The sequence below is a fragment of the Choloepus didactylus genome, chromosome 15 (assembly GCF_015220235.1).
Source record: "Choloepus didactylus isolate mChoDid1 chromosome 15, mChoDid1.pri, whole genome shotgun sequence".
In the NCBI taxonomy this organism is placed as follows: domain Eukaryota; kingdom Metazoa; phylum Chordata; class Mammalia; order Pilosa; family Megalonychidae; genus Choloepus; species Choloepus didactylus.
Window position 1 is genome coordinate 89,183,764 of NC_051321.1, and position 18,889 is coordinate 89,202,652.

At 38.6% G+C, this 18,889-nt stretch overlaps 1 protein-coding gene across 16 annotated transcripts in view; it reads left to right on the forward strand.

The window, feature by feature from the left end:
• LOC119510434 (putative zinc finger protein 487) overlaps positions 1-18,889 on the forward strand; it is a 153,815-nt gene that overhangs the window by 27,788 nt on the left and 107,138 nt on the right. The window lies entirely within an intron of this gene.

Genomic DNA, 18,889 nt, shown 5'->3' on the forward strand with positions numbered 1-18,889 from the left:
GAATGTAATGAATGTGGAAAATCTTCTGTGAAGTCAAAACTTAGAGAACATCAGAGAGCACATACGGGAGAGAAACCTCATAAATGTGATGAATGTGGGAAAACTTTCTACCACAAGTCATCCCTCACAGTACATCAGAAAACCCACACAGGGCAGAAACCCTATGCATGTAATGAATGTGGGAAAACCTTCTACCAGAAATCATCCCTCACAGCACATCAGAGAACACACAGTAGGGAGAAAGCCCATGAGTATAATGAAACCTTCCATGAGAATCCTGACTCCACTAAACATCAGAGAAACAACACTGAGAAGAACCCCTGTTAACATCCTGAAGGCTCAGAAACCTTTGCCCTCTTCAGACTCATTGCACAGCAGAAACAACCCAGTGTGGAAACCCAGTATATATGGCACTGCCAGCCAGAGTTTAAATTGCATCCTTGTATTTGTGATTGTGTACTGAATAGAACTACTGTATATCAGTTTGGGTTTTGGGAATTTAAACATTTATCTTAAAATATTATACAAGAATTCCTGTTACTTATAGGACACTGACATTTTTTGTTGGAAGTATTCAGCTGTAGACATACTGTGGGAAAGGATCTTTTAAAAAATATGTTGAATTGAATAATCACTGATACTGAACAAAAATATGAAGTTTTCCTTGCTTTTGTAGGGTATGTCTGAGTATGCTATGTAAGAGAAATTTTCGTGTTATGTTTGCCTGTTGGAACCCAGCATTAAAGAAGGAAATCTGTATGTTTGCTTAACAACTATGATGAAATGTGTAAGGCTTCCCGTACTTAACATCTGTGTATTTTTTGTTTTAATGGAAATACTTATTGAGAGAATTTTAGATTGTAAGATGCAGTTGTGAGAAATAATAGAGAGATCCCAGGTACCCTTTACCCAGTTTTCCTCAATGATAATATCTTGCAAAAACTATAGTACAGTATTATATTGTAAACAGGATAATGACATTGATGCAGTGTACTGGTCGTGTTCCTGTTTTTCTAATTTTACCATACTCATTTATGTGTGTGTGTGTATTTGGTTCTATACAACTTTACCATGTGTTGGTTTGTGTATCCACCACCATAGTCAAGATGCAGAACTGTTCCAGTACCACAAGGATTCCGTGTGTAGCCACTACCTACCTCCTTCTTGTACCTCCCTCATCCATCCCTAACTCCTGGCACGTAGGAGGAAACTATTCTCCATTTCTAAAATGTTGTCATTTAAAAATTATTATATGAATGGAATCATACAGTATGTAACCTTTTGGAAGTGGCTTTTTTCACTCAGCATAATTCCCTGGAGGTTCATCCAAGTTTTTACATGTATCAATAATTTGTCCCTTTTTATTGCTGAGTAATATTCCTTAGTATGGATGTATCACAGTTTGTTTAGCCATTCACCCATTGAATGACATCTGACTGCTATAACATTTGTTTAGAGATTTTTATGTGAACATAAGTCTTCATTTCTCTGAGATAAATGCCCAAGAGTGTGGTTGCTGGATGGTAGGGTAGTTGCATGTTTAGTTTTTTGATAAACTACTAAACTTTCCCCAAAGGGGCTATACTATTTTACATTCCCTACATCAATGTATTAGTGATTCAGTTTTTCTAAATCCTCACCTGCATCTGATGTCATTATTTTATATTTTAGGCATTCTGATAGGTGTTTAGTAATATATCATTGTGGTTTTAATTTGCACTTCCCTGATAGCTAATGACGTTGAACATCTTTTCATGTGATTATTTTCCATCTGTAGATCTTCTTCAGTGAAATGGTACATTTCTCCTTTTGTTTAGTTCTTTGATTTCTTTTATCATCATTTTGTAATTTTCAGCATGCAATTATACCTAAGTATTTAAATTTCTTGGAATAAATGATACTGTTTTTTATGTTTGGCTTCTGTCTGTTCATTGCTGGTTTATAGAAATGCAACTGATTTTTGCATGTTCATCTTTTATCTTATGATCTTGCTGAACTCACTTCTTGGCGAGTTTTTGTGCGTGTGTGTGTATTTTTGGGGATTTTGTATGTAGACTATTATGTCATCTGGCAATAGGGGCCATTTAAAATCTATATGCCTTTTATTTTTTTCTTGCTCATTGCAGTGACTAGAACTTCAGTACAGTGTTCAATAAGTTTGGCAAAAGTAGACATCTTTGCTTGTTACCAACTGTAGGGTGAAAACACTGTCTTTCAACTTTAAGTGTGATGTTAGTTGTAAAAATTTTTTTTGTAGATTCTATATCAAGTTTAGGCAATTTTTCTCTGTATCGGATGTCCCTATGCCCATTGGGTTTGGCGATTTGATTGGAGAACTCTCAAGGACTCAGCATGTAGTCATACTCATGGCTAAGTTTGATAACAGTGAAAAGATACAAAGCAAAATCAGCAAAAGGAAAAGGTGCCTGGAGGTGAAGTTCAGAGGAAAACAGACTTCCAAGAGTCCTCTCCCAGTGGAATCACACAGGGTGCATTTTATTCCTTCCAAATCAAATGGTGACCACTCATGTGAAGTGATGTGTGTCCCAAAGAAGGTCATTAGAAACTCAGAGCCCAAGGTGCTCTTTCTAGCTCCAAAATTTCAGATTCCCAAAGGAAAACAGGTGTTCAGCATAAACCATATTCTTTGCACAGTTTAGACACAGTGAGCCATTCTTATCAGAGAGTTGGTGGGAATGCTGCTGAAATCCATATTCCCAGGTGTCAGCTAAGGGCCAAAATTGCAAGCAGGACTTTTTAAGGATGTCAATTTCAGGCTTGCCGTGTTAACTCTGTTTTTGTACATCTTCTGCTCCTAACTTGTCTAGAGTTTGTTTAGGTGTCAGATTTTGTAAAATGTTTTTTCTGTATTAATTGATATGATCATATGATTTTTTCTCCATTAGCCTGTTTGTATGGTGTATTACATTATGGATTTTTTAATGTTGAACCAGCCTTGCTACTTGGAATACATCCCTCTTGGTCATAGTATATAACTCTCTTTATAAATTGTTTGTTTTGGCTTGCTAATATCTTGTTATAGGTTTTTGTATCCAAGGTCATGAGAAGTCTTGATTTGCAGTTTTCTTTTTCTGTACTATCTTTGTCTGATTCTGATATCAGGCTAATAGTAGCATCATAAAATGAGTTGAAAGGTGTTCCTTCTATTTTCTGAAAAAGTCTATAACTGATGTTAATTCTTTAAATGCTTGGTAGATTTTCCATCAAAATCATCTGGATCTGGTATATTAGATTATTCACTTATATAATTACCTTAAGTGCAGTTTTCAAGTTCAGGAAATTTAACATTGATGTAACGCTTATGTTCTATACTCTAATTTTTTCTTAAGTCCCAATAATGTCCTTTTGAGCCTTTTCTCCTCCATTCTTGGATCCCACCCAGTGCCATGTATTGCATTTGTCGTTATCTTTTTAGTTGCTCATTATATATACAACAAATATTCTCATCTCAAATCTACCCCCCAAACATACCATTCAGTGGGGTTAATAGCATTCACCATGCTGCTATACCCTCTCCACCTTCCATTACTATAACTTTCCCTTCACCCCAAGCAGAAACCCTACACTCATTTTGCATTAAATCCCCAGTGCGCCTGTCCCCCACCCCTGGTACCCTGTACTCTATTTTCTGTCTCTCTGAGTTTGCATATTCTCTGATATTTTCTTTATGGTTACTATGGGGCTTAAATTTAACATCCTAAATCTGTAACAATCTTGTTTCCTTTGATGGCAACTTTTATGGTATATACACACTATGTTCCTATACTCTTTCATCCCTCTACCTTTATATAGTTCTTGTCACAAATGTTTATGTATTATGAGTCCTCAACCACTGATTTATCTTTAAATTTTATGCTTTTATCTCTTAGATCCTGTAAAAAAAAAAAAAAAAAAAAAAAAGTTACCCACCAAAAATACAATAGTATTGGTATTTATATTTACCTGTTTACCTATGTCTTCATCTTTGTTTCTTGATGTGGCTTCAGTCAGTTGTCTAGTGTCTATTCTTTTCAACCTGAAGAACTCCTTTTAGCATTTCTAGTAGGGACATTCTAGTGTAGAACTCCCCCAGCTTTTGTTGATCAGGGAATGTCTTATTCCCACCTTCATTCTTTTTTTTTTTTTTTTCCTTAAGCTAATTTTTTTTTCTTTTTTCTTTTTATTGGGATTGTTCAGATACCATACAATTATCCAAAGATCCAAAGTGTACAATCAGTTGCCCCTGGTACCCTCATACAGCTGTGTATCCATCACTGCACTTAATTTTTTTCAATTTTTAGAACCTTTTCATTACTCCAGACAAGAAATAAAGTGAAAGATGAAAAAAGAAAAAGAAAGGAAAAGGAAACTCGAATCCTCCCATATCCCTAACCAACCCCCCTCAATTGTTGACTCATAGTGTTGGTATAGTACATTTGTTACTGTTTATGAAAGAATGTTGAAATACTACTAACTGTAGTATATAGTTTGCAATAGGTATATATTTCTTCCCTATATGCCCCTCTATTATTAACTTCTAGTTGTATTGTCATACATTTGTTCTGGTTCATGGAAGAGTTTTCTAATATTTGTACAGTTAATCATGGTCATAGCCCACCGTAGGATTCAGTTTTATACATTCTCATCTTTTGACTTCCAACTTTCCTTCTGGTGACATATATGACTCTGAGCTTCCCCTTTCTACCTCATTCATGCACCATTCAGCACTGTTAGTTATTCTCACATCTTGCTACCGGCACCTCTTTTCATTTCCAAACATTTAAGTTCATCCTAGTTGAACATTCTGCTCATACTAAGCAACCCTTCCCCATTCTTAAGCCTCATCCTATATTTTGGTACCTTATATTTCATATCTATGAGTTTACATATTATAATTAGTTCTTATCAGTGAGACTCTGCAATATTTGTCCTTTTGTGTCTGGCTTATACCACTCAGTATATTGCCCTTGAGGTTTTGTTATCAACCCATTTTTTTTTAAGATGGTTTTGTTCACACACCATACATTCCATCCTAAGTAAACAATTGATGGTTCTCTGTATGGTCACATGTTTATGTGTTCACCACCTTCACCACTGTCTATATAAGGGCATCTACATTTCTTCCACAAGGCAGGAGGGAGAGTCAAAGAAGGTAGAGAGGCAAAAGAAAGAGGAAAAAAAATGACAGCTAGGAAGTAGCAAAAGGAAAAGTAACCTTAAATCAAAGTAGAGTAAAGAGTCAGACAACACCACCAATGTCAAGTGTCTAACATGCCTTCTCTATCCCCTCCTCTTATCTGCATTTACCTTGGTATATCGCCTTTGTTACATTAAAGGGAGCATAATACAATGATTCTGTTAGTTACAGTCTCTAGTTTATGTTGATTGCATCCCTCCCCCAATGCCTCCCCATTTTTAACACCTTGCAAGGTTGACATTTGCTTGTTCTCCCTTGTAAAAGAACATATTTGTACATTTTATCGATCATTGAACACTCTAGATTTCACCAAGTTACACAGTCCCATTCTTTATCTTTCCTCCTTTCTTCTGGTGTCTCACATGTTCCCCAACCTTCCTCTCTCAACTGTATTCATAGTTATCTCTGTTCAATGTACTTACACTGCTGTGCTACCATCTCCCAAAATTGTGTTCCAAACCATGCACTCCTGTCTTCTCCTATCACTCTGTAGTGCTCCCTTTAGTATTTCCTGTAGGGTGGGTGTCTTGTTCACAAAGTCTCTCATTGTCTGTTTGTTGGAAAATATTTTGAGCTCTCCCTCATATTTGAAGGACAGCTTTGCTGGATGTAGGATTCTTGGTGGTTTTTCTCTTTCAGTATCTTAAATATCTCACCCCACTTCCTTCTTGCCTCCATGGTTTCTGCTGAGAGATCCACACATAGTCTTATTAAGCTTCCTTTGTATGTGATGGATTGCTTTTCTCTTGCTGCTTTCAGGATTCTGTCTTTGTCTTTGACATTTGATAATCTGATTATTAGATGTCTTGGCCTAGGCCTATTCAGATCTATTCTGTTTGGAGTACGCTGCACTTCTTGGTTCTGTAATTTTATGTCTTTCATAAGAGATGGGAAATTTTCATTATTTCCTCTATCATTGCCTCTGCCCCTTTTCCCTTCTCTTCTCCTTCTGGGACACCAGTGATACATACATTCTTGTACTTTGTTTCATCCTTAAGTTCCCGGAGACGTTGCTCATATTTTTTCATTCTTTTCTCCATCTGCTCCTTTGCGTGTAGGCTTTCAGGTGTTTTGTTCTCCAGTTCTTGGGTGTTTTCTTCTGCCTCTTGAGATCTGTTGTTGTATGCTTCCATTGTGTCTTTCGTCTCTTGTGTTGTGCCTTTCATTTCCATAGATTCTACTAGTTGTTTTCTTGAACTTTTGATTTCTGCCTTATGTATGCCCAGTGTTTTCTTTACAGCCTCTATCTCTTTTGGAAAATATTCTCTAAACTTTTTGAATTGATTTAGCATTAGTTGTTTAAATTCCTGTATCTCAGTTGAAGTGTATGTTTGTTCCTTTGACTGGGCCATAACTTTGTTTTTCTTAGTGTAGGTTGTAGTTTTCTGTTGTCTAGGCATCTGACCTCCTTAGGCCACCCCAATCAGGTTTTCCCAGACAGGAATAGGCTCAGGTCACAGAAGGAGGAAATGTTCAGTATTTGGTTTCCCTGATGGTTTTTCTTAGAGGATTGATACACCTGTGGTTTTCTGCTCAGCAGGTGCACCTGTCAGCCTGTCACTGCCTGTGTAAGAGGGTGTGGCCTGTGGATCTCCTCTCCCAGGCTTTGGGGTCTGGTTCCGGAAAGGCGGGCAGTAGAGCTGGCCCCCTCCCTTTCCTCTTGGGAAGCTATGCCCCCTCCAGAGAGGTCACTGCATATCAATAAGTTCTTTGTTTCTCTGACTCTGCTGATCAAAGTGTTTTGATTTTAAAACGGCTGAGGCTGTCTTTACTGCAAAGCGCTTTGGGCTGAAAACGGCTGAGGTTTTCTCCACAGAGGAAGAAAGGGACAGAAAAGCTCCCAGGTTCACCCATCAGCCAGAGATAGCACCCGATCCTCTGGGCTCCCCATTCTGAGACAGATATGTCCCTGACTCTCCCAAGTAAAAAGAGAGGCTTTTGTCACCAAAAGCCTCTGTCTCTTGTTGGGGATTCGCTGTCTGTATTGAGCAGTTAACATTGAAACCCCAGTTGGAGCTGGGCTGAGAGAGTGCTGCTCTCTAGCACGCGAGGCTTCCATGAGGGAGGGGCTCTTGGCTCTCGGCTCTCAGCGCACGTCTGCAGTTTTACTTGTAGATCTTATGCTGCGATCTTGGGCATTCCTCCCAAATCAGGTTGGTGGATGATGAGTGGACAGTCACGTTTGTCTCCCCGTAGTTATTCCAGGTTATTTACTAGCTTTTTGGTCATTTATGAATTGTTCTGGGGGGGACTAACAGTCTTCCACTCCTCTCTGTGCCGCCATCTTAGCTTCTCCTCCCCCACCTTCATTCTTGATACAGAATTCTTGGGTGACAATTTTTTAATTTCAGCACTTGAAATATATCTTCTCACTGCCTTCTTGCTTCCATGGTGTCTTATGAGAAATGTGCACTTAGTCTTACTGAGGCTCCCTTGTATGTGACTTGTTGCTTCTCTCTTGTGGCTTTCAGAATTCTCTCTTTGGCATTTTGCAGTTTGAATATAACATGGCATGGTGCGGGTCTATTTAGGTTTATCCTGTTGAGCATCTTGCATGTGTTTATTCATGTCTTCCATTAAATTTGGGAAGTTTTCAGATGTTATTTCTTTAAATATTCCTTTTATCCCTTTCTTTCCCTTCTGAGACACCCACAATGCATGTATTGATGTTGTCCCATAGGTTCTTCAGGCTCTGTTCACCTTCCTTCATTCTTTCTTCTCATCCTCAGATTGGATGATTTCAGTTGTCTTCAAGTTCAGTGATTCTTTCTTCTGCTAGCTCCCATCTGCTGTTGAACCCCTCCAGGGAATTTTTTTATTTCTGTTACTGTGGTCTTCAGCTCTGGTTCCGTTTCATAATTTCCCATCTCTACTGATATTATCTGTGTTCATTGATCATTTTCCTGATTTCCTTTAGTTCTCTATATTTTCCTTTAGTTCTTTGAGAATGTTTAGCACCATTTTAAAAAGTCTTTGGTATGTCCCTAGTATGGTCCTCCTCATTGATGGTTTCTAGTGTTTTTTTTTTTTTTTATTAAATTCAGTTTTATTGAAATACATTCACACACCATACAATCATCCATGATATACAATCCACTGTCCACAGTATGATAACATAGTTATGCGTTCATCACCACAATCTATCTCTGAACATTTTCCTTACATCAGAAAGAACCAGAACAAGAATAAAAAATAAAAGTGAAAAAAGTACACCCAAATCATCCCCCCATCCCTCCCCATTTGTCCTTTAGTTTTTGTCCCCATTCCTCCACTCATCCATACACTAGATAAAGGGGGTGTGATGCACAAGGTCTTCACAATCACACTGTTGCCCCTTGTAATCTACATTATTATATAATTGTCTTCAGGAGTCCAGGCTGCTGGGTTGGAATTTGGTAGTTTCAGGTATTTACTTCTAGCTATTCCAATACATTAAAGCCTAAGAGGTGTTATCTATATAGTGCATAAGAATGTCCACCAGAGTGACCTCTCGACTCCATTTGGAATCTCTCAGCCACTGAAACTATTTCGTCTCATTTTGCATCCCCCTTTTGGTCAAGAAGATACTCTCAGTAATGGCACAATTTTTTAAAAGTTCAAGTAAAATTATTAAATAAATAGAACAATTCTAATCTTCATCAAAAGGAAAAAATGTAGAATAACAGTGAGAAAACTCTTGATGTGAATGTATGCTATGGTGATATGTATGTATGTATGATACTACTGTACAATTCAAAACTGTATGGTAGTGGTTCCATAGAAGAAGAGCTCCAGCACCAAGAATACTTTGGAATTTCTTACATGATATATGTGACATTTCAAAGCTATGGAGAAAGAATGTAAATCTGCAGTAAATCTTGTTAGGACAACAAGTCATCTGGAATAAGGTTGTATCTGTAATCTCATCCATGAAAATAAAGAATTTTATATGAATTCAGTTTTTAATTTTGATGAAGTCCAAGTTATCAATTTTTCCATTTATAGATTGTGCTTTTGCTCTAAAGACTGAGAACTCTTTCCTATCTCCAGATCTTAAATATTTTGTTTTTTTTTTTCCCTAAAAATTTTAGGCTCTGTCTTTTACATGTAACCTGTGATCCATTTTCAGTTAACTTTTTAAAAATGTGTGAGAAATAGGTTGAGGTTCATTTTTTTGGCTCATGTTCTGTTGTTCAGCATCATTTGTTGAAAAGGCTATCATTCCTCCATTGGGTTAATTTTGCACCTTTGTCAAAAATCAGTTGAGTGTATTTGTGTTTCTCTATTGGGTTCCATTGTGTCTATCCTCTGTCAAAACCACAATGTCTTGATTACTGTAGCTATATAATTGGTCATTGAACATAAGCAAACTGATTCCTTCCATTTCATTCTTCTTTCTCAAAGTTGTTTGATCTCTTCTAGGCTTGATGTCTTTCCACATAAATTTTAGAATAATCTTGTCTATCTACAAAAGACCTTGCTGGGATTTTTGTTTTAAATTCAATTTCATTGAGATATGTTCACATATCATACAGTCATCCGAAGTGTACAATCAGTTGTTCACAGTACCATCATATAGTTGTGCATTCATCACCCCAATCTATTTTTTGAACATTTTCCTTGTACCAGAAAAAAGTGAAAATAAGAATAAAAAATAAAAGTAAAAAAGACACCCAAACCATCCGCCCCTTCCACCCCATTTTTCATTTAGTTTTTGTCCCCATTTTTCTACTCATCCATCCTCACTGGATAAAGGGAGTGTGATACACAAGTCTTTCACAATCACACTGTCACCCCTTGTAAGCTACATTGCTATACAATCATCTTCAAGAGTCAAGGCTACTGGATTGGAGTTTGATAGTTTCGGGTATTTACTTCTAGCTATTCCAATGCATTAAAACCTAAAAAGGGTTATCTATATAGAGCATAAGAATGCCCACCAGAGTGACCTCTCGGCTCCATTTGTAATCTCTCAGCCACTGAAACTTTATTTTGTTTTATTTCGCATCCTCCTTTCAGTCAAGATGATGTTTTCAATCCCACAGTGTCGGGTCCAGATTCATCCCTGGGAGTCATATCCCACATTGCCAGGGAGATTCACTCCCCTGGGTGTCAGATCCCACATAGTGGGGTAGGGCAGTGAGTTCACCCGCTGAGTTGGCTTTCTTGCTGGGATTTTTATAACAACTGTTTTAAACCTGTATATCAATTTTGGGGAGAACTGATGTCTTCTTTACTGAACATATTATGTGTTCTAGTTTGCTAATGCTGCAGAATGCAAAACACCAGAGATGGAATGGCTTTTATAAAAAGGGGGTTTATTTGGCTATACAGTTACAGTCTTAAGGCCATAAAGTGTCCAGGGTAACACATCAGTAATCAGGTACCTTCACTGGAGGATGGCAAATGGCGTCCGGAAAACCTCTGTTAGCTGGGAAGGCACGTGGCTGGCGTCTGCTCCAAAGTTCTGGTTTCAAAATGGCTTTCTCCCAGGACATTCCTCTCTAGCAAGCTTGCTCTTCTTCAAAACGTCACTCACAGCTGTACTCTGTTCCATCTCCCTGAGTCAGCACGTTTTATATGGCTCCACTGATCAAGGCCCACCCCGAATGGGTGGGGTCACACCTCCATAGGAGTATCCCACCAAAGTCACCACCCACAGCTGGGTGGGGCACATTCCAAGCAAATCTAACCAGCACCAAAATGTCTGTCCCACAAGACCACAAAGATAATGGCATTCGGGGGACACAATACATTCAAACTGGCACATTATGTCTTTCCATTTATTTAGATGTTCTTTTATTTCTTTCCTCAGAGTTTTATAATTTTTAGCATAGAAGTCCTGAATGTTTTGTTAGATTTGCACCTAGGCATTTAAATTTTTTGAATGATGGTACTGAATTTTCAGTTTTAGTGTCCATGTGCTCATTGTTAGTATAATGAACTACCATGTTTTTTTTTTAATGCATTTATTTATTGTGAACGTTAACATATATACATAACAGTGATAACTTAAAAGGTATGATTTAATAAGTAGTAGAGAACAAACTTTGAAGAATGTCATGGGTCACAGTTCCACAACTTCAGTTATTTACTTTATTGTAAAATATAATATACATACATAAAGGTGTTGACTTTCGATGTTTAGGTCAACAAGCAGTTATATAAGTAATTTCAAAAATTGTTATGGGTTACAGTTCCACAGTTTTTGGTTCTTTCCTTATTATGCAATATAGGATATATACAGAAAGGTGAAGACTTTCAAAGCACCTATCAGCAAGTAGCTATTGAGCAAATTTCAAAGGATGCTATAGGTTACAGTTCCACCCTGTCATTTGCTTCCTTTCAGCCATTCCAACACCCCAGAATCCTATAATTATATAAAGTTTCAGTATTCATAGACCTTTGTTCAATCTTATCTTGTTACTAGCCCTTTCTCTCACTTAATCTTTTTTCCATCTTCAGTGGTGTCTGGGCAGTGAGCACCCTAACTTGTACATATTGAAAGGGGGTATCGACAGTATGGGGAAGGAGGCTGCATCTGATTGTTCTTCTTAAAGAGGCTGTTGCCTCTGGGTTTTAGGACTTGTCTGGCATAGGAACACCCTGGTGTATTTAAGTTTCTGAGAGATAAAACTTAGTGAGTGAATCATTTATAGAATCCCATGGTAGGGATCTAGGCATTTGGGGACTACTTTGGTAGGGACATGGCTTACTGTGGGGCCATTTGGGATGTCTAGCTGAGCTTGTGTACGAGAAACCTCCAGGATTACCTTTTGACTCTATGTGAGATCTCTTAGCCCTTGTAACCTTATTTTGTTACTTTTCTTTTCCCCCTTTTAGTCAAGTAGGCATTTTTCAGTCCCTTTGATGCCAGGGCTAGGCTCATTCCTGGGAGTCGTGTCCCACGTCACCAGGGAGATTCATTCCCCTGGGTCTCATGTCCCACGTTGGCGGGGAGGTTAATGAATTTATTTGCTGAGTTGGGCTTAGAGAGAGGAAGGCCACATCTGAGTAACAAAAGAGGTTCCCTGGAAGTGCTTCTTAGGCATAATTAAAGGAAGGTTTAGCCTCCCACTTACAACCCTGTTTCAGAAGAGCAAGCCTCAAGTTGAGGGCCTGATTTATTAAGTAGTGGGTTCCTAATTTAACATGACATATATTCTGTCCCAAGATAAACAGTTTCTCATATTATCTTCACTTAGTTGTACAATCAGTCACCACTCTCAATTTTAAACAATTATCATAACATAAAACATCCCAGAGCTCTTATCAGCTGCTAATTATTTATCCCTAGTATTAGTGTAGTGCTGGTAAGATATCCTTGTTAAATATAGTCTATAATAAGTAATGGAAAGTTTTTCCATATATAATTCTTGTTAACTCTTTGTACCAGAGTCATATCTTATAAGTATATCATGCCAACACTTATTTATGTTTGTAGTGCTACTCTGAGGGTTACATGCCTTTGAACAACCACTTTTGAACCTGTTTGCCTTCACTGTGGCACTGATACTTATAATCCCATTAATGAACCATCATCACACCTGTCCATCCCATACCATTAGGGTCACCTCATTATAATGTCTTCACACATTAAATTATCATTCCCCCTTCACTAGCTTCTGTCTATCTCTAGGTCCCGTATATTCTACATTGTAAGCACACTTATTTTACATTGTCCATGGAGTTCCACATACAATAATCTCTCCTTTTGTGTCTGGTTTATTTCACTCAGCATTATGTCTCAAGGTCATCCGTGTTGTCACTGTGTTTCACGACCTCATTCTTTCTTACTGGCTGTGTAGTATTCCATGTGTTGTATATACCACATTTTGTTGATTCACTCATCTGTTGGAAGACCACTGGCAATTGTGAAATATTGCTGCTATGAACATTGGTGTGCAAATATCCTGTTTGTGTGACTGCTTCCAGATCTTCTAGGTATATACCAAGAAGTGAAATTGCTGGATCGTAGGGAACTCAATATTTAGTTTTTCTGAGGAACCGCCCAACTGTTTTCCATGCAAGCTGAACCATTATACAGTCCCATTAGCAATGAACAAGGAGTTCCAATTTCCTCTCCAACATCCTCTCCAGCATTTGTAGTTTGCTGTTCGTTTAATGGCAGCCATTCTTATTGGTGTGATGAGATGATACCTCCATTGTGGTCTTGATTGTGTATTTCACTAATAGCTAGTGATGTGACATGTTTTCATGTGTTTTTTTTAGCCATTTGTATTTCATCGTTAGAGAAATGTCCTTCATATCTTTGCCCAGTTTATAAATTGGTGTGTTTGTTACTATTGTTGTTGAAGCTGTAGGATTTCTTTATATATGCAAGATGTAATCTCTTATCTCAGATATTTGGTTATCCAAATTATTTCTCTTCTCCCAATTGTGTTGGACTGCCTCTTCACATTTTTATGTACAGCCTCAAGAAGCAGTTATATAGGTAATTTCAAAATTAAATTGTTATGGGTTACAGTTCCTCAGTTTCAGTTCTGTTCTTTATTATGCAATACCAAGTATATACAGAAAAGGGGAAGACCTTCAAAGGCACAATTCAATGAACAGCTATATAGCAAATCCCAAGGGATTCTATAGGCATACAGTTCCACCCTGTCATTTATTCCTTTCAGCTATTCCAACACCCCAGAATCCAAAATATACATAATTATATAAAGTTTCAGTATTCATAGACATTTGTTCATTATTTATCTTGTTGGTTGCTACCCCTTTCTCTCACTTAATTTCGTTCTCCATCTTCAGGGGGGTCTAGGCAGTGTTGACAGTATGGGGAAGAAAAGGGCCACATCTGATAGTTGATCTTAAAGAGGCTATGCTCTTGGGTTTAGGACTTCTCTGGCATAGGAAACACTCTGGTGGATTTAGTTTCTGAGAAATAAAACTTAGCAAAGTGAACCTTTATAGAATCTCAGGTAGGGACCTAGGTATTTGGGTAGTACTTTTGGTAAGGGCATGGCATGCCCTTGTCATTTACTTTTATGTTTTGCATTTTAGCAACAGTAAGAAATGGTGTTACATACTAAACAATACAATAAATAATGGCCATTTATAATTACCCAAATAGTTTATATTTACTACAGGTGTTTATTTCTTTATGCTGCTTTGAAACCATGTCTAGTGTCCTTTCATTTCAGTATGAAGACTTCCTTTTAGCATTGCTTGTAGAGCAGGTCTATTGGAAATGAAGAGTCCTCAGCTTTTGTTTATCAGAGAAGTCTTAAATCTACCCCTCATTTTTTGAAAGAGAGTCTTGCGAACATAGAATTCTTGGCTGGCGTGTTTTCCTTCAGCACTGTTTTTATTTTCAATATTCAACCCATTGCCTTCTTGACTCCATGGTTTCTAATGAGAAATTGGGTGCTAAGTCTAACTGTGGCTCCCTTGTACATAACATGTTGCTTTTTACTTGCAGCTTTCCGAGCCCTCTTCTTGTTCTTTGCCACTTTGTATTGATATCTGTATATGACGGGGTACATTTTTCTTTCATGTGTATCCTGTTTGTTATTCTCTGGGCTTCTTGGATGTGCAAACTCATGTCTTTTGCTTAGTTCGGGAGGTTCTCTGTCATTATTGCTTTGACTCTTGTCCCCCTTTCTCTGTTCTCCTTCTGGGATTACCACAATTGTATGTTGGTGCACTTGGTAGTGTCTCATAGTTGTCTTAGTCTATTTCACTTTTAATATTTCTTTTTTTTTTAATGCTCCTCAGCCCGTCTTATTTCAAGTGTCTTGCCTTCAAGAAGTTCATTGATTCTTCTGCTGTCTCCAATCTGCTCCTGAAACACTCTTGGATATTTTTCACTTCCATTATTATGGTCTTCAACTCCAGTAGTTCTGTTTCCTTTTAAAAACCTCTCTCTTTGCTTAGATTCTCATATTGTTCATTCATTGTTTTCCTGAGATCCTTTAGTTCTTTCTTTGTACTTTCCTTGTTTGCCTTGAGCATTTTTAAGATCATTTTTTAAAGGCTTTGCTTGGTATGTCCACTTTTTGTTGGTGTTTTCTGGATTTTTCTCCTCTATCTTTGGATGGGCCATCGTTTCCTGTTTTTTGTCTTGTACCCTTTTGTTGCACATTGTATATTTTAATATACTCTGGGATTTATTCCCTGTGATGTCTATTTCTTGGTTTTGTAACCAGATGGTGGTAAGACAGAATTTTTTGAGCTTCAACCCTCCATCAGGAAGGTCTGCCAAAGGCAAATGCAGTGTGCAAGGTTTTCCCTGACTCTCTGGGTCTCTGTCTTGTCCTGGACTTTTGCTTGTTAGTTGTTTTGGAGATCCCCTGTATGTGGACATTTTGTTGTCCTGTTTTCCAGGGGAGAAAACACCCTCCCCGGATATTTGAAGCCAACAGGACTTTATCCCAGACTGTTTCCCTGTGTGTGTGTGTGTGTGTGTGTATTTTACAGTTCTTTCATTGTCACACTCTGGTTTTGCCTGAGGAGCAAATTCTGGGAGGAGGGTCATTGCGGGGAAGACTTTCCCAAGTTGGTCTTTCCCAGCCAAAATATGCAAAGTGCCCTGTGGAGGGGTCAGGAAGGGCACCAAAAACTTCTCTGATGACTCTCCAAAGCTGAGCTTTCCTGGCCTTCCCAGCAAATGCAGCACTCAGCTAACTGTCCCCGGCAGCCCCGAGGGAGCCCTGTGTCTTTAAACCTCCACTGCTTCTGCCCCTGAGCCTGGAGAGTTGAAACTATGGCTGCCATCATCATTGTCTGGGGTGGGGTTGAGAGAACGGCTACTGCTGCCTTGTCCCCGGGGCAGGTTGAAACATTAGCTGCCCTAGGAGCAGGACCTAGCCATCCAAATTTGCTAATCAGAAGCTGTGATCAGTGATGTGCTGTGCACATCCTTTTTCTTGGGGAAGATTATTTTTATGTCCCTTTCTGTCAACAGCAGCTAGGCAGGGGCTGGATGCAGCCATGGCTGGTGGGTGGGTGCTGGTAGCTGCCGTGTGGAGAGAGCAATTTATATTCGTTTACCAGAATTTATCAGCCTGTTCCTCCCGCTCTTCCCTGGATGCTGCAGTGTTCTTCTGCCCTCTGGAGTGTCAAAACAGTCGTTGCAGACAGTTCCTGCCTGTTTATTAGTTGTTCTGGTGGAAGGACAGAATTCTGGAATTCTCTAATCCACCATCTTCCCTGGAAGTTCGTGCTTTACTTTTAATGGATCATTGTTGGGTCCTCACTGTGCTCATTGCGATGGGGCATTATTGTATCTAGGCTCTTTGGCCAGAACTAGTAAGCACATCGTTAAAAAACTAAGAGCAGGTTGTATGTCTCAGTTTGCCAGGGCTGCTAGAAGAAATACCATACCGTAGTTGACTCAAACAAAAGCAACTTATTGTCTCACAGTTTTTGAGGGTAGAAGTCCTTAATCTAGTTGTTGACAAGGCCATGCTTTCTCCAAATTCTGTGGCATTCTGGGAATCTGCATCATATGGTGATCTCTCTCTGTCTCTTCTTTTGGTTCCTCTGACTGCATCCCAATTACCTCCACTTATAAGGACTCCAACCATATTGGATTAAGACCTACCCTAATTTAGTTTGGTCTCATCCAAATAGAATCTTCCAAGGTCCTATTTATAAATGACTTCCCACCAGCAGGTCTAGGGGTTAGGGCCTGAACATGTCTGTTAGGATCATGATTCAATCTGCCACAAAGTAATAATTTACATATAAAACTTTTAATCTTTAACTTGTTAAATATTGTAGATAAATTCCTAATACTAATAGCCAAATAGATAACACTAATGCTTTTTTAAATAAAATAAACCCCCCCAAAAAACCCAAAAAAAACATGAGCAGTGGTGTTCTAATGAAGTTAAGGCATTTGCCCTAATTAGTTTCTTAAATACATTTACTACTTAATGGTTCTGAAACAATTGTTTCATTTTTTAAAATTTTGAAAAACTTGCTAATAACCTTTTGTTCAGAACTTAGTAGATTGTTTAATGTGAGGCATCAACTCCATAATAAAAGATGCTTGAAATCTTTTATTATTTCAGGCAAATCAAATCAAACTATCAAGCTAAAAAAAGTTTTAATCTTGATTCTACATGAAATAAGTACATGAAATAGTACTTATTGTAATGTGTGAACTGATGTTTAAGCTCATTTTAATTTCAAATACCTAATTATTTGCCCAATATGATTAACTGAATACTTAATTCTTTCCCCACTAAACCACGTAATAAAATTTTAAGTACTCTTCTTTGTAACCAGTTCCAAAGTAAAATTATAGTAGTTGAATACTTTTAATATATGTGGGGATTACACTGTTGTTTTTTGACAAAAAATTCCGATTTCTTCTCTTAGATTAAGTTTACAATTCTTCTGTTGAGTAACGTAAGGGTAAATATTAATTGAAAAATGCAAAAATTAGTTTTCCCTGGTGCAAAAAGGGAAGAGATTCCTCCCTCTCTTTTTCTGAGCATTTTGTTTGGAAAGCTGGTAATTGTAAATACCTTCTCTGCCCTACGAGATGTGTGTAAATCTTTATACAGCTATATAAGTTTCTTTTCAGCCTTACAACCCAAGAATGTCTTTCTCAAGGATCTGGAGTCCATCGCTATGAAATGAAATCATCAAGGAGGATAGCGGTGCTTTCCATTTCTGTGGGAGGGCAGGGGCCTAATTTTAATGGGTGCCTGGCTCCAAGTTGCAAACTTACTTTTGTTGTAAAGATATGATGAGTTTATTTTTCCTTTGGATAAACGCAATTAGCTAACTCAGAAGGTCTCCCTGATTACCGCTTGAATCTAGGATGAACTGGGTGACACATGGTGCTGTCCAGTCCCCCACTTGAAGCCTTGCTGTAATGGGCTTTATCTGCCTGGCTGCACAAAGGGGTGAGACTCCTCTCTGCCTTTGCAACCTGTTTAGTGGATTGCCTAGAATCTGCATCACATTCTGATCAGAAAGAAAAATTTCTCTTTCTTCTACTCTCGTGGAAAGGCTGTCTAAGGGCTGGCAAGAGGCTTTTTCTAATTATATTTCCCCAACCATTAGACAATACAGAATAAAAAGCAAAGAAAAAAAATAGGCACAGAAACTTGAGAGTCTGGAATTTTGTCAAAGATTGAATCTTCATCTGGGAAAATCATAGACTCTTACTCAAGTCTTTAAACGTCATTCACCACAAAATGTCAGTTTCTTCACAGATTTTCCTCTTTATTTGCTGAATCATAAGTATTTTCTACAATTTTATGATGCTACTGTGAATGGAAATTATTTCGTTATAAAAAAATAACTGGTGTTATAGTTCCCTAGAAAATGTCTTTTGAAAGGTAGTCATAAATATTAAGCATAAATGATCCTATTTCTGCAAAATATCATAAGGTTGGACTTCTTATGGGGAGGCCCATAATCACAGGGAGCGAGAAGCAAGACCGTGTCCAAGGTCTTCCTTCCTTTTGTCCTTGTCCTGCAGGGAACCTACATGACGCCTGCAGCCCCCAGCGCCTGCGCGCCAGGTACCAGCGCGCGCCCCCCCATCACGTGCACCCTCGCACCCCGCCACGTGCGCCCTCCGCCGAAGGGGCCGCCCGCCCCTGCGTACCTCACCTCCTGGTGCAGCCTCGCGCACTGGGCCACGCCCCCCGACCCGATGTGCGCCCTCCGCCGCGGGTTGGGCGGGAGGGACACCTGCCCTTGTACACCTCCCCATGCAGCCCCGTACCA